General features: G+C 40.9%; 1 non-coding gene across 1 annotated transcript; it reads left to right on the forward strand.

The window, feature by feature from the left end:
* The first annotated feature begins 12235 nt into the window (after window positions 1–12235).
* On the forward strand, window positions 12236–12317 carry TRNAS-GCU (transfer RNA serine (anticodon GCU)). The gene has a single exon. It is a non-coding gene; the product is annotated as a tRNA-Ser (tRNA).
* Window positions 12318–13336: the final 1019 nt, after the last annotated feature.

Below are 13336 nucleotides of genomic sequence, written 5' to 3' on the forward strand. Positions count from 1 at the left end.
TTATAGTTATCTTAAAGCCAAATTCCCTTTTTGCCCCTTAAACTTATCCCTAACCCTTAAGTAATCCCAAGGGCAATTTAGTCATTTGCCAAACCCTGTTAAGTCCCTGAGGGCAACATTGTAAATTTCCCCAATATTCCCTCCTAAACATTCTAACCTCAAATATATATCCAAATATTTATTTTTATAACCCTATAATCCCATAAAATGTCTAATGCTCGAAATACCTCTCGACTCGCCCCGAGTCGGGTATTCGACCCCGTTGTGACTTTCTAGCCAAACAGCTCCCTAAGACTGTCTCGGATCGTGCAACACATATATATCACAATATTCACAATTATCACATTTATGCCCTCAACGGACTAAAATTACAAACATGCTCCTGATAGCCAAACGGGGACCACATGCATATTTAATTCACCTAAACATGCATCCCTAATCACATACTCATAAAAATTCACATATTATAATAATAAATCACTTATTGCCCTCCATACTCGATAATCAAGGCCCTAAGCCTTATTAGCAAATTTGGGTCGTTACAACGGGACAAAGAGTTCGATGAAGAACTCGAGCCCTTCGCCCCGCATATTTCTAGCACCCCATTTCCTCAGGGATTTAGAATTCCTCATGTCCCACCATTTGATAGGAATTCGGATCCGCGCAGTCATTTAAGCACGTTCAACACAATCATGCGAGCCAGTAATGTGGGCTATGAGCTCAGATGCATGCTGTTCCTAGCCTCGCTCACGGGACCAGCGAATAACTGGTTTGAGAAGTATAAGAGACATTCGATTGCTTCTTGGGATCAATTATCAAGAGATTTCAAGAAATAGTTCAAGGCCATGGTCGGCATTAGGCCCGAGGTGTCTACCTTGACCAATGTTCGACAACAGCCATGCATACAAGCTCTATGGGAACAAGGGTTCTCTTACCTGAGTCTCGAGCTCACCGAGCACCGCTATCCCGAGTGTCACGGGCTGACATTTTGACAGCGGAAATGCCCGTGCAGCACCTTGACTCCTCTGAGCCAAGGTCAGCCTTCCAACCATTCGAATAACAATGGGCACATTTTTCGCGCGACCGTGTGCCTCTGCACACTTCCGTCTCTCGAACAACTCTCGCTGAGTCATGCTCTCAAGAATCTATGAGTGCAATCATTCATCAAGGCTATCTAGCCAAGACACTCACACTGTCCATAGGTTCTCACTATGGCGAGGGAAATCCCAACACCGATGCCCACCCAGACATTCGCAAGTCAAGGTAGCATGTGTGGCTAAGAGCCAACACCAAGCTGACGTGCCATCATGTCCCATTCGATACTATCCGATTAGCTCACGTCACAGACCAAGGACTCCCATAAGTCCATGGTCCAATCCTCAAGGCACCATACCATCGTGCATGTTGGCAGGCCCTTGAGACTGGCTGCCAAACTAGTAGCATACACTGGACCTCTGTCCTACTCAAGCATAGTGCACCCTCCAATGCTTGCATGCTAACAAGTCCCACGAATGACTTCACGTGCCATCTCGTGTCGAGATTCGTGGCCATGGCGCACCACGACATCTCTCGAAGGTTTGGGCCACGTTCCATGCAAGTGGCATCCCGGCAAGCCAAGGGAACCGTACCCTTAAACCTCTGGCAGCATACTTCGACGCACTACCGGGGCGGCCCAGTAATGTCCATGAGTACTCCTACTCATGGAGACATATGAGTCCCCTCGTGGTCCTCATATGCCCGCCCTACTAGTCCTCCCAACTAGTAGTAGCTCACTTGACGCACCTGCGCCAGGGGGTGGTGGAGAGCTGACATCAGGTGCTCCCCCTACAAAGAGCCTTCTCAGCTTTTAGCCTTCTACCAGGAACATATATGATTTTTGCTTGGGAGACATATTTGGCTTCCAGCTCGCCAATTCTCCGAATCTCCCAAATTCGATCATACCATTACATTCATTGACCCTTCAATATGGAACCTACCAAGTCCCGTCCATTTCCGGGCAATATTGAAGATATTTACGAAAATGTCACTGCCATACAAACTAGGCATCAGCATGCTCACCAGCCTGCACCCTCGCGTGCGCATCTGACCGAGTGCCATCCTAGCTTGTAATGTGCCATCAAGGCCGTAACGTTACACTCTCCCACACTTCAATTGTCGATGCCCTCATCGACAAACCGCTGGCCAATCTTCCTGCCTCGACTCCTAAGCTCACTCCATGCTTCTTCCGAATCTTGAGTTTGCACTAGTCCCTCTACCACTGTAGAACCACTAACTTGGTGATGATCTCCCATGTCCACCCTTGGACTCGATCAAGGACCCCATGCCACCGTCACTATTCAGAATTCTCCCATGAAGTAGTGCCGCTGCACTCGAATACTCCTTGCATACATGAACTCCTCTGAGTCCATCAAGGCCGGCACGTTACACTGAGCACAGTCCTCTAACTTGAGCCTCACCGAAACCCTAGTGAGAACACATTAACAATATCCATCCATCAAGTTCTAATCCATTAAATAACTTAAAAACTCAAACTGACACTAAGAGCCGCGACCCTACCCACAAGCGCCGCGGTTAGCCTCGAAATAGAGGCTAGCACTTCCCTGCAACACACACGGGCCGCGGTGCGCATCACCAAGCGCCGCGGCGCGCCTCAAGCTTCTCGGCCTCCCATTGTCGCGCGCGCACACGGGCCACGACATGCCCCTCCTAGGGCCACGACCCTCATCTCCAAACCTAGAATTCTTAAATCTTTTCCTGCATTTTCTTCAGACCAATTCATCCTATAATCAAGCTAACAATTCCAGATAATCAACACAAAGTTTCTAGCCCAGTTTCAACATCAAAACCCACCAAAACCTGCTCCAAAACTCAACTAAAACACCTAAGAGTAGATCAAATTCTCCTCACATGCATAACCTAAGAACATAGCTAAAATTCAAGCATAATTCCCATAGTTAGAGCTTACCCTTGCTGAGTTACGCTTCTGAATTGATTTCCCCAAATGCCCAGCTTTAGCTCCTTAACTCTAACAGCCCAAAATCCTCAATTCTTGACTAGTTCCACCAAAGCTTCTTGACTGATTTTTCACTAACTTGCCTCCTTGAGTTGCCTTAGGTAAGAGAAGGTGAGAGAGAGTATAGAATTAACTCCATCTGAGAATGAGAGAGAGGAATGTCGATTTCTACAAGTCTCCAAATAATTCTTTCTTTTTGTCTTATTTAACTTAATCTATGTGGTTACCTCAAGGCTCGGGGTACCAAAACGTCCCCGTGGGCAAAATGGTAAATTTCCCCAACTTTCCCTCCTAGACATTCTAATCTCAAATATATCTCCAAATATTTATTTCCATAACCCGATAACCCCATAATATATCTAATACCCAAAGTACCCCTCGATTCGCCCTGAGTCGGATTCTCAACCCCGTTGTGACTTTCTGGCTAACCGCTCCCCAGGACTGTCTCGGTTCGTGCTACACAGAAATATATCACATGCATATCATATTTATCACATTTACGCACTCAGCGGGCTAAAATCACAAACATAGCCCTAGCATCCAAACGGGGCCCACATGCATATTTAATTCAGCTAAACATGCATCTTTATCACGTATTCACATAAATTCACATATTAACATATTAAATCATTTATTGCCCTCCAGACACGCTAATCAGGGTCCTAAGCCCTATTAGCAAATTCGGGTCGTTACATCTTCGCATGGTCACATTCGGACATGGTGGGAATAAGCCCGAATGTGATAAGCCATGCCCTCAACATTGACAAGAGCTTCCCCCCGAAGCAACATAAACGAAGACTTTTGGACAATGACAGGAAGAAAGCCCTCAAGGAAGAGGTCGATAGGTTAAAGGCGAACCGATTCATACGAGACGCCTTCTACCCTGATTGGGTCGCTAACCCGGTCCTAGTTCCAAAACCTAATGGAACATGGTAGACTTGTATCGACTACTCAGACCTCAATAAAGCATGTCCTAAGGACTGCTTTCCCCTACCTCGGATCGACCAGCTCGTAGATGCCACAGCCGGGCATGGACTTATGTCGTTCAAGGGCGCTTATTCTGGATATAACCAGATTGCCATGCATGCCCCGAAGCAAGAGCATATGTGTTTTGTGACAGATAAAGGGCTGTACTGGTACAACATCATGTCGTTCGGGCTCAAGAATGCTGGAGCCATGTACCAACGACTCAAAAACATGATGTTCTCTAAACAGATAGGTAATAACCTGGAACTTTATGTTGATGATATGTTGGTCAAATCTAAACATAACAATAACCATGTGGACGACCTTGAAGAATGCTTCGCCGTGCTACGAAAGTACAACATGAAGCTCAACCCCCAAAAATGCTATTTTGGAGTATCATGGGGGAAGTTCCTGGGTTTTATTGTGAACGCACGAGGAATAGAGGCTAATCTTGACAAGATCCAGGCATTAATTGACATGCCCTCACCTCAAAAGCATAAAGATGTCCAGAGTTTGACTGGACAGATGGTGGCGTTAAGTAAGTTTATGTCGAAATCTTCAGACCGCTGTCTTCCATTTTTTAACCTATTGAGAGGAGCGAAAAATTCAAGTGGATAGAGGAATGCGAGCTTGCATTTCAGGAGCTCAAGAAGCACCTCGCGGAGCCTCCTATCTCATCGAAACCTATCATAGGAGAAATTTTGTACCTATATCTCGCTACAACTGAGCACGCCATCCACGCCGTACTCTTCCGAGAAGACTAGAAGGTACAAAAGCCAGTATACTATGTCAGCAAAATGTTACTGGGGGCAGAATCAAGATACCCCTTAATGGAGAAATTGGCTCTCAGCCTAATTCACTCATCTCAAAAGCTCCGACCTTATTTTCAAGCATACTCCATCCATGTGCTGATTGACCAACCACTACGACAAGTCTTATCAAAGCCAGAAGCCTCGAGCCGATTCGAGATCACTTATCACCTGAGGACGACCATAAGAGGACAGACTCTGGCAGACTTCATAGTAGAATGTACTGGAATGACTGACGACGAAGTTATAACCCCAGCTCGCAAGCTGTGGAAACTTTATGTCGATGGGTCTTCCAACGGAAATGGATCGGGGGAAGGAATCATATTGATCACTCCAACTGGAAGCTGATTTCACTCCGCCTTGAGATTTGACTTCAAAGCATCTAACAACGAGGCTGAATACGAAGCTCTATTGGCAGGACTTGGAATAGCCAAAGAACTCAAGGCTAAAGCAATACATTGCTATAGTGACTCGCAGTTGGTGGTTAGCCAAATTTTAGGGGAATACCAGGCTCGCGAAACAAAAATGGTTGCATATTTAGAAAAAGAAAAAACAGCACTCGAACATTTCGAGTTCTACACGAGTAGGTTCCTCGAGAACAAAATTCGAATGCAGACGCCCTAGCCAGGCTCGCCACATCCACCGAGGTCGACGAGCTGAATGTTGTCCCAATCGAGCATCTGTCGACACCCAGTATTAGCGAGCAAGAATAGGAAGATGTCTGTATGATCAACTTCGAGTCAACCTGGATGACCCCAATAGTTGAGTACCTTGAAACCGAAATTCTCCCAGCAGAACAGAACAAGGCTCGAAAACTGATGTATCAGATCCCCAGATACACTATTGTGGAAGGAAGGCTATATCGGAGAAGATACTCTATGCCACTACACCAATGTGTGACTCCACCCGAGGCCAAAAAGATCCTAGGACAGATACATGAGGGATTCTGTGGGGACCACACTCGGGGGCATAGCTTATCAAAGAAAATTATATGCCAAGGATACTTCTGGCCCACTATCAAAGCAGACTCATTTGATTACATCAAGAAATGCGTCAAGTGTCAACGATTCGCTACAATCCAACGAGCTCCACCTTCCGAGCTAACTATGATGACCTCCCCATGGCCATTTGTGGTCTGGGGAATTGACCTCATAGGCTCATTTCCAACTGGCATAGGTAGAGTTAAGTACGCAGTACTCGCGATAGATTATTTTACGAAGTGGATCGAGGCCGAACCTCTGGCAACAATTACCTCAAAGAAAGTTTTGGACTTTGTGGTAAAATATATAATCTGCCAATATGGAATGCCAAGGAAGATAGTATCGGATAATAGTACTCAGTTCGATAGTGAACTATTCACCAAATTTTGTGAGAAAAATGAGATAATAAAGAGCTTTTCTTCTGTGGCTCATCCCCAAGCGAATGGCCTAGTCAAAGCTGTGAAAACCCTATTCCAAGCCCCTAGTGAAAACCTAGTCACAAAAATGATATAAACCTCATCAAAATGAGTAAATAAATACTTCCAAACCCAACCTAAGCCTCCGGGACATCGAATCCCACTCAACTAGGTAGTAGGATCGATCCCAGGCCCTTAGAGTTAAGTTCCCATCACAAAAACTCACATTTGCCATTTTTTTTCCTTAAGGGCCGCGGCCCGCCCCCCTGATAGAGCCTCCTCCACCTTCTTCAAGCTAGGGCCGCGACGCCCAAGAATAGGGCCACGACCCAACCTCGCACCAGCCACTTTTCCTCGTTTTCCCACTTTTAAAACCTTCCAAGAACCTATCCAAACATCTCTAAATCCAAAAATCAAAGTTCCCAAACATCCCCATGATCCAAAACCCATAAAACCCAAGTCTCAAATCACCCAAAAACACATCAAAACACAAAATCCAATTCAAGCTTAAAAACTTTTAAAAACTTAAAACTTAAATCTTGAATTACCTCCAATTGATTTGTTTCCAACTAAATCCTCTGGCTAATAAGCTTCTAATCTTTCCTAGGATCACTACGCCTCGATCCTCGCTTGAATCCGAGTCCTAGAACTCAAGTTACCTTCGAAAATGCGATCGGGAGACGAAAATGGAACTTTAAGGGAGAGAGAACGTACAGAACGTTCTTTTATTCTTTTAAAAGGTTACTTCAAGCTTAAGTAGCCTCAACCATATTCTAACACTCGGGGTCCCGAAAACACCCCCCCGGAGACAAAATAACCAAAACCCCCAGAATTTCTCCCTGATCTTACTAACTCCTAATTTACCACCAAATATTTATTCCCATTACCCAATAACTCGGTAATGCTCTAAATACCCCTTGACTTACTCCAAGTCAAGAATAAATCCCGTTGTGACTTTCCCACTAGCTTACCTCCTAAGATCGTCTTGTGCTGGGTAACCTTGGCATAACCAAATAATAATAAAGCACCACACGCATATCACATATATGCCAAATATGCCCGAAATGGCCAAAATATGAAAATCACCCAATTACTCAGAAATTGGTTCACATGCATATTTAATACACCTAAACATGCATATTATCATTTAATAACACAATATAGCAATTATGGCCATCCCGACCTCCTAATCAAGGTCCTAAACCTTATTAGGAAATTTGGGGCATTACAGAAAATATAAGTTTGCTTGGATTGAAGGCTACCGTCACTTTAACGGTAGGGTCGAGGGGGATTTGTCTAGGCTCAGGGTCTGGATCTGGGTAGATGGCGACCTTAAGTCTATTCCTTTTCCTCTCTTCAACCTCGTCGATCTGGCGTTGAAAGTGAGCTCATATGTCCTCTTGCTCACACCTTAGTTCGTACTCCTGAATCAAGCGTTGATTCCGAGTAAAAGGTGACTCTAGGCTCGGAGTTGCTGGTGAGTAAGGAATCGCGAGTTTTGACCCCCATTGCTTTTCCAAATTCTGCGACATCTAGCAAGAAAGAAAAAGGGTGAGGACCAGGCAAACAAGAGATTAAGAATAAAAATCGAAATGGTCTGAGACCGAATGCACGAGACCATCGAGTAAGCTCAATCAATAGAACGAGATCAGAGCTATCAAAAGAATCAAGCCCCGAGCGTGTATTTGATGAAGAAGGGGGAAATTGGATTTATTTTTAAAAGATCCCAGATTTTTAGGGAAAAAAGTTGGCGGTTACTCGAAAAGTCATATTTTTGGGAAACGTGCAATTTATAAACCCTAATCTTATACCCCATTTCTTGGTCTACACGATATGATATTCAAAATCAAGACAACCCGTTAAAGAGCCATATTTGCATCATTCATGCAAAATCTGGGATTGGAAATCTGTAATCTCAGAAGAGCCTAAAAATTACACGACATTGACTGAAGCAACCTAGTGCTGAATTGGTACTAAAACTTGTGTCCAAAGTGCTACTATGACATAAACATGCATGGAAAAACATAATGTACATGATCAATAACAGATACTTACACAGTGTGGCTGGTGGGTACAGAGAAATCGATGACCGAAGGATCGGTTGCAAGAACGATTTCACGGAGTCGAACAGGCCCGCGTTGTTTTGTTTCCTCGGCTTGGAGAACATACAAAAATAGAACGATTTTTGGGCTCTGGCTTTTTGTTCTTCCCTTTTCTCTGAACACTTGAAAGCGTAAAATTGAAATGAAGAAGACGATGGGCGCATTTATAGGCCACAAGAGAATGTCAAACGACAAATTAAATCTGGACTGTTGGACAAGATTGGTATCTGATCGAACGAACGGGTACTGGCGTGGCAATGGCGGAAAAAAGGTGGTAGATGAGAAGACGTGGGCATGGTACAAACATACTCAAGTACTTTGATCCTCCAATACCTGCCTGACGCGTGTCTGCACTCGAGTACAATCAATGGTACAGTTTCCAAGAAGGGCAGTTCAAAAGTTTCCTTCTCATGGGATTCGAACTGATACTTTTGAGGGGCAAAATGTTACATCCAGATTTCGAGATAAGAAGTAATGACCTCAAAAACTGGGTTCGTCAGGTGTGAGCTTGAAACATATACGGTCATTGTATGATTCAACCGTCAGACCTCTTTGAAGTAAACAATGACCTTGAGGATGTGTGGCCTCGAGTGTGCTCTGAGCTCGCGATGGTCATGGTATGACACATGAATATACCTTTCCATGATTGCTTCAGGCGAGATGGATTGAACTCGGGAAGTACTAGCCTGGATGTGACAACATCTACTTGTTCCAAACATAGCGCAAAGTTAGGTGACGAGCTCGTGGTTGACTCATGGTCTCGGCAAGTGCAATGCTAATTGTTGATCTCGAAGATTTGATGAATCATTTGGAATGATCAGTTACGTGTGAACATGTTTATTGTTGTATAATCCCAATTTTTAAGGGATATCATTTAATCTGTTATCCGTTCCCGATCTTTATGGGACGTTTCCATGTATAAAGGAAATAATGCATTAAATAGCATTATCTTAATTAATTTGCAGAATATTTTCCCGAAATATGTGGGAATGAATTCTGCAACATTCTCTATAAATAGAGAAGGAAACACCATTTGTAGGGGACCCGATTTTCTGATTTCTGGAGAGAAAACTCTGGGCAACTCTTCTCTGAAAAGTTTCTAGAAAACTCCCAAGTCTTAATAATATAGACTCGTGGACTAGGCAGAGTTAACTGCTGAACCATGTAAAAAACCCTCTAGATTTCTTCTTCATTCATTTGCACCAATATTTTACTGTTTAATTGCTCTACTTTTTAAGTTGATGAAAAACGGCGTCAACAATACCTTATTTGAATTTCTAATTATTAATTAATTAAAATAAATATGTATGAAAAATCAAATCCCCTTATTTTAGGAAGTGTTACACGTATAGGGTTTCCTGGACTACCCTATGCGTGTACCATTATTGATGATGATAAGTTATTGATTTTTTCTTTTATTTAAGTAATTAATAAAACATTTTGAAAAAAGTTTTAAAATGGAATGTAATACTTTGTCTTTAATTATCATTTATTTTTATTATTAAAATGATTATTATTTTATTATTATTATGATAATAATACCTATATATTCTATATGATAGAGAATAGGAAGAGTAATAGTTTTTTTTAAGTATCAGCGATCACCATTTTCTCACAAAAGAAAAACCTCTTTCTCTCTCTAGCCTATAATCAAGAGTCTCATGTGGTGAGAATACTTTTGATTCACAATTTGATTCTTGTTCTCTATGTGCCCACCCACATCTTAAGGTGTAGAGAATGTCTTGGAAGATCTTAGTGTGAGTACTCTAGCAATGATAGGAAGATCGAATTATATACGAAAATATTTAAGGACTCTTGTTAGGCTACAAGAGGTAAATCATTTCATATCAATTTTGCGTATACATATTTTGTTGATTGATATATTTCATATTAAAAGATCCTCATATAAAGTTGCTTATATGAAATTTTTGTTGTTGTATACAATGCTACCATTACCGCAATTTCCACTACGCACTAGAAACAATTCCTTACATACGGTTGCACATAGATTTTTTTTTTGTTTGCTTGTCATGGGGTGAAATGCTAATGGAGTTTTGCCTACCATTTGTGAAAAGGTAATGAGGTTTTGCCAATTGTAGGTCCTTTACTGAACCTGAAAGTAAATTGGACTTTGTAGGGAGTGAAGCTGACCTATTCACTGTGAAGAAATACCATGGGGTATTTGGTTTACACTATTTGTAAACAGGCAATATGAAGGAGGGGGTTTTGCCTATTTTGATAATTGTGAGTTTAACAACTTTTAGAAGAACGATTTAGATGATATGGCCAAAGGGCTAGGTTACAAATTTCCTTATGGTTTTCGGATCAATGGTTGAATATGGAGATAATGGTTGTAGAGGAGAAGGAGGTTACCTGTATTTGTTGTGGAATGGAAAGAAGATGACACAGTTGTTCGACATATCCCTGAACCACAACCTGAAAAATTGAGATGTTGCCTTGAAGAATTGGACATTGATTTAAGAGAAGATGTTGTTGTCAATCCACCAGGATAGCTGAACGAAGATGATTACTTCTTTAACATGTTTGTAAAATGGAGTGAATTTCTTCCACAAGGGAATGATGATGATGTCCATTCTGCTGAGTGCAGTGCAGAAAAGTTAGATGATAATTTTGAACCTGAAGTATTTGTAATGAACATAACAGATGATGATGAGGGCAATAACTATAATGAGTAAGACTACATGCAATTTTCTCAAGAAAAAATAATTGAAGTTAATGATGATCAAGTTTCAGCAGCCCCTGAAGTCCCAAAAAGCCATGAAGTTGTAGCAGCCCTGAGGTAGTTATATTTAATATTTACCTCTTTATTTTTATGCTTAGCTTATGCATGCTGGTAAATGTATCTTCTTACTTTTGTTTGCAGGATGTCCAGTAGTCCCACCTGAACCTTAATCTCCTAAGTTAATTGTAGTTGGAGACGTATCAGTAGCAGCAGATGAAACTCCAAAGAGTAGAAGATTGAGACTTAGAAGGATAAAGGAGGCAACTTATGGAAGGACACAACCAAAACGTTCATGAGAACTTGCAGCCGAATTTCGGCTAGAAACTCCTTCTTAAGGAGAAGAGGTTCAGTCAGAATCAACACCAAAAACTGAACCAGAATATGCATTCCAACCACAACACGAGGCACAACTTAAAATTGACACACAACCACCAACTGAGCAAAAACTAGTGCATCTGCTCTTCGAGCTTCTCTGTACGACTGTATAAATTAGTTGAAGAAGTGGTGAAAAAAGATCATCAATATTGGGAGCACAACCAAGTTATGAGATTACAAAAAGCAAAAAGAGCTATCTTTAGAATTTAAATGGTCACAAATAAAAACTAAATAATACAATTTGGATTCCAAAACAAAATCAGATACAAAATACACTAAGCCATTCATAAATATGCAAAATTCATGAATAATCATCCAAGATTCCAAACCAAAAAAAATATCCATCTAGAATTTGATCAAAGATTCAAAAGGAGAAAGATTTCGTAATAGTATGGCTAAACGTTCTACAAAAATTAAAAAACGATTAAAAGAAATAAAGAAAAAAAGATAAATAACTGAAAATGAAAGAGGTATAGATAGAATTAGCCCAGCTCCACCACCACCTCGAAAATGAAAAGGAGATAGACGAATATTTAGATTTGACATTAAGACAATTTATTCTAAATACTCTTCAGATAAAGGTAAATAGAAGTATGATAATAGACACATGGAATTATTTATCTTGACAAAATAGCCATATGGATCTTACTTGTTATTATGTTGGATGATGAAATTTTGATGTCTTATTAACGTGGCAACAAAGATGAATATTTATAATCGAATGTCACTTTATTTTTTGAGAAGCCCAATTATTTTATTTAAAAAATGTTAAGAGTGACAAATCTTTTTATTTGCTTTAAATTTAACTATATGAGCCTCTGTCTCAACATCGTCGCTTTGGCCGAGTGGTTAAGGCGTGTGCCTGCTAAGTACATGGGGTTTCCCCGCGAGAGTTCGAATCTCTCAGGCGACGGTTAGATTTTCTTTTTAATTATAAAAGTTTTGGATTCTAAGTAATGCAATCTTAAACAAGATGGAGTCCAGTAACATATGGAGAAGGACCACCCCCAGTTCTCTCTCTCTTTTTGAAAGGAAATAGTTTCTCTTGGAATGACATATTTTATTAACATTTATTCCCTCAACCCGTTCAAGTTAACTTATCTTGTCATTCCCCTCAAAAAAAAAAGAAATATCGTCTAATTTATTGTTCGTTTCTTATTTTTGAACATTTAATGTAAGCTAATCGATTAAAGATTAAAGATTGCAGTTACTTCTCTAATCTCTTGCTGCTCATCATCCACACAAATTTCTTATGTTTTATTCACTTCAAAAGCACCACTTATTCCTAACAGCTATTTCTAATTATCCCCTTCTTTCTTTTTTGTCTTTTTTTGTTTTTGTTTTTGGGTAATGCCCTTCTTTTTTATTTCATTTTGCACTTTTCTTTTTCTATTTAGGCCAATTATTTAGTCCCTTACGTATTATTGAGGTTTTAGATCCCTCAAATGGGACAAAGGCAATAATATTACTCTAGTCACAGATAGTTTCACCTCCTAGAACCAGTTTCTTCACCGGATGGTACACATTTTGATGTGAGATAAATTGTTTTTTAATGGGTCCTTTTCTTTTATGAATCAAAATGTGCTTTTGACGGGTACTAATGTAAATTTCGTTTTACTGGTTTTTTTTCGGTAAAATGAATTTACAAGAAAGAGATATGTATTGAGATAGAGAGATCATGTGTTATTTGTTTTCAGTGGTTTTTAGTGTCAGTGTTGCCCGAAGAAGTTCATTTATACGGTTGGCAATTAAGGTGGTCGCTAAAAATGGCAGCAGATGTGGATTGTCCCGTTACTATTTCGGTTCCAGCCTTTGATTGTTGAGAAGAATATGGTAACATGGCAGCCGATGGAGCAGTGCTCCACTACTTAGGCTTATTTTTGGCTTGGAATCGTCTCATTCTGTGGGTTTTTTTTTTATTCTAGTAAGTCC

The sequence above is a fragment of the Humulus lupulus genome, chromosome 2, assembly GCF_963169125.1.
Source record: "Humulus lupulus chromosome 2, drHumLupu1.1, whole genome shotgun sequence".
Taxonomy (NCBI): Eukaryota; Viridiplantae; Streptophyta; class Magnoliopsida; order Rosales; family Cannabaceae; genus Humulus; species Humulus lupulus.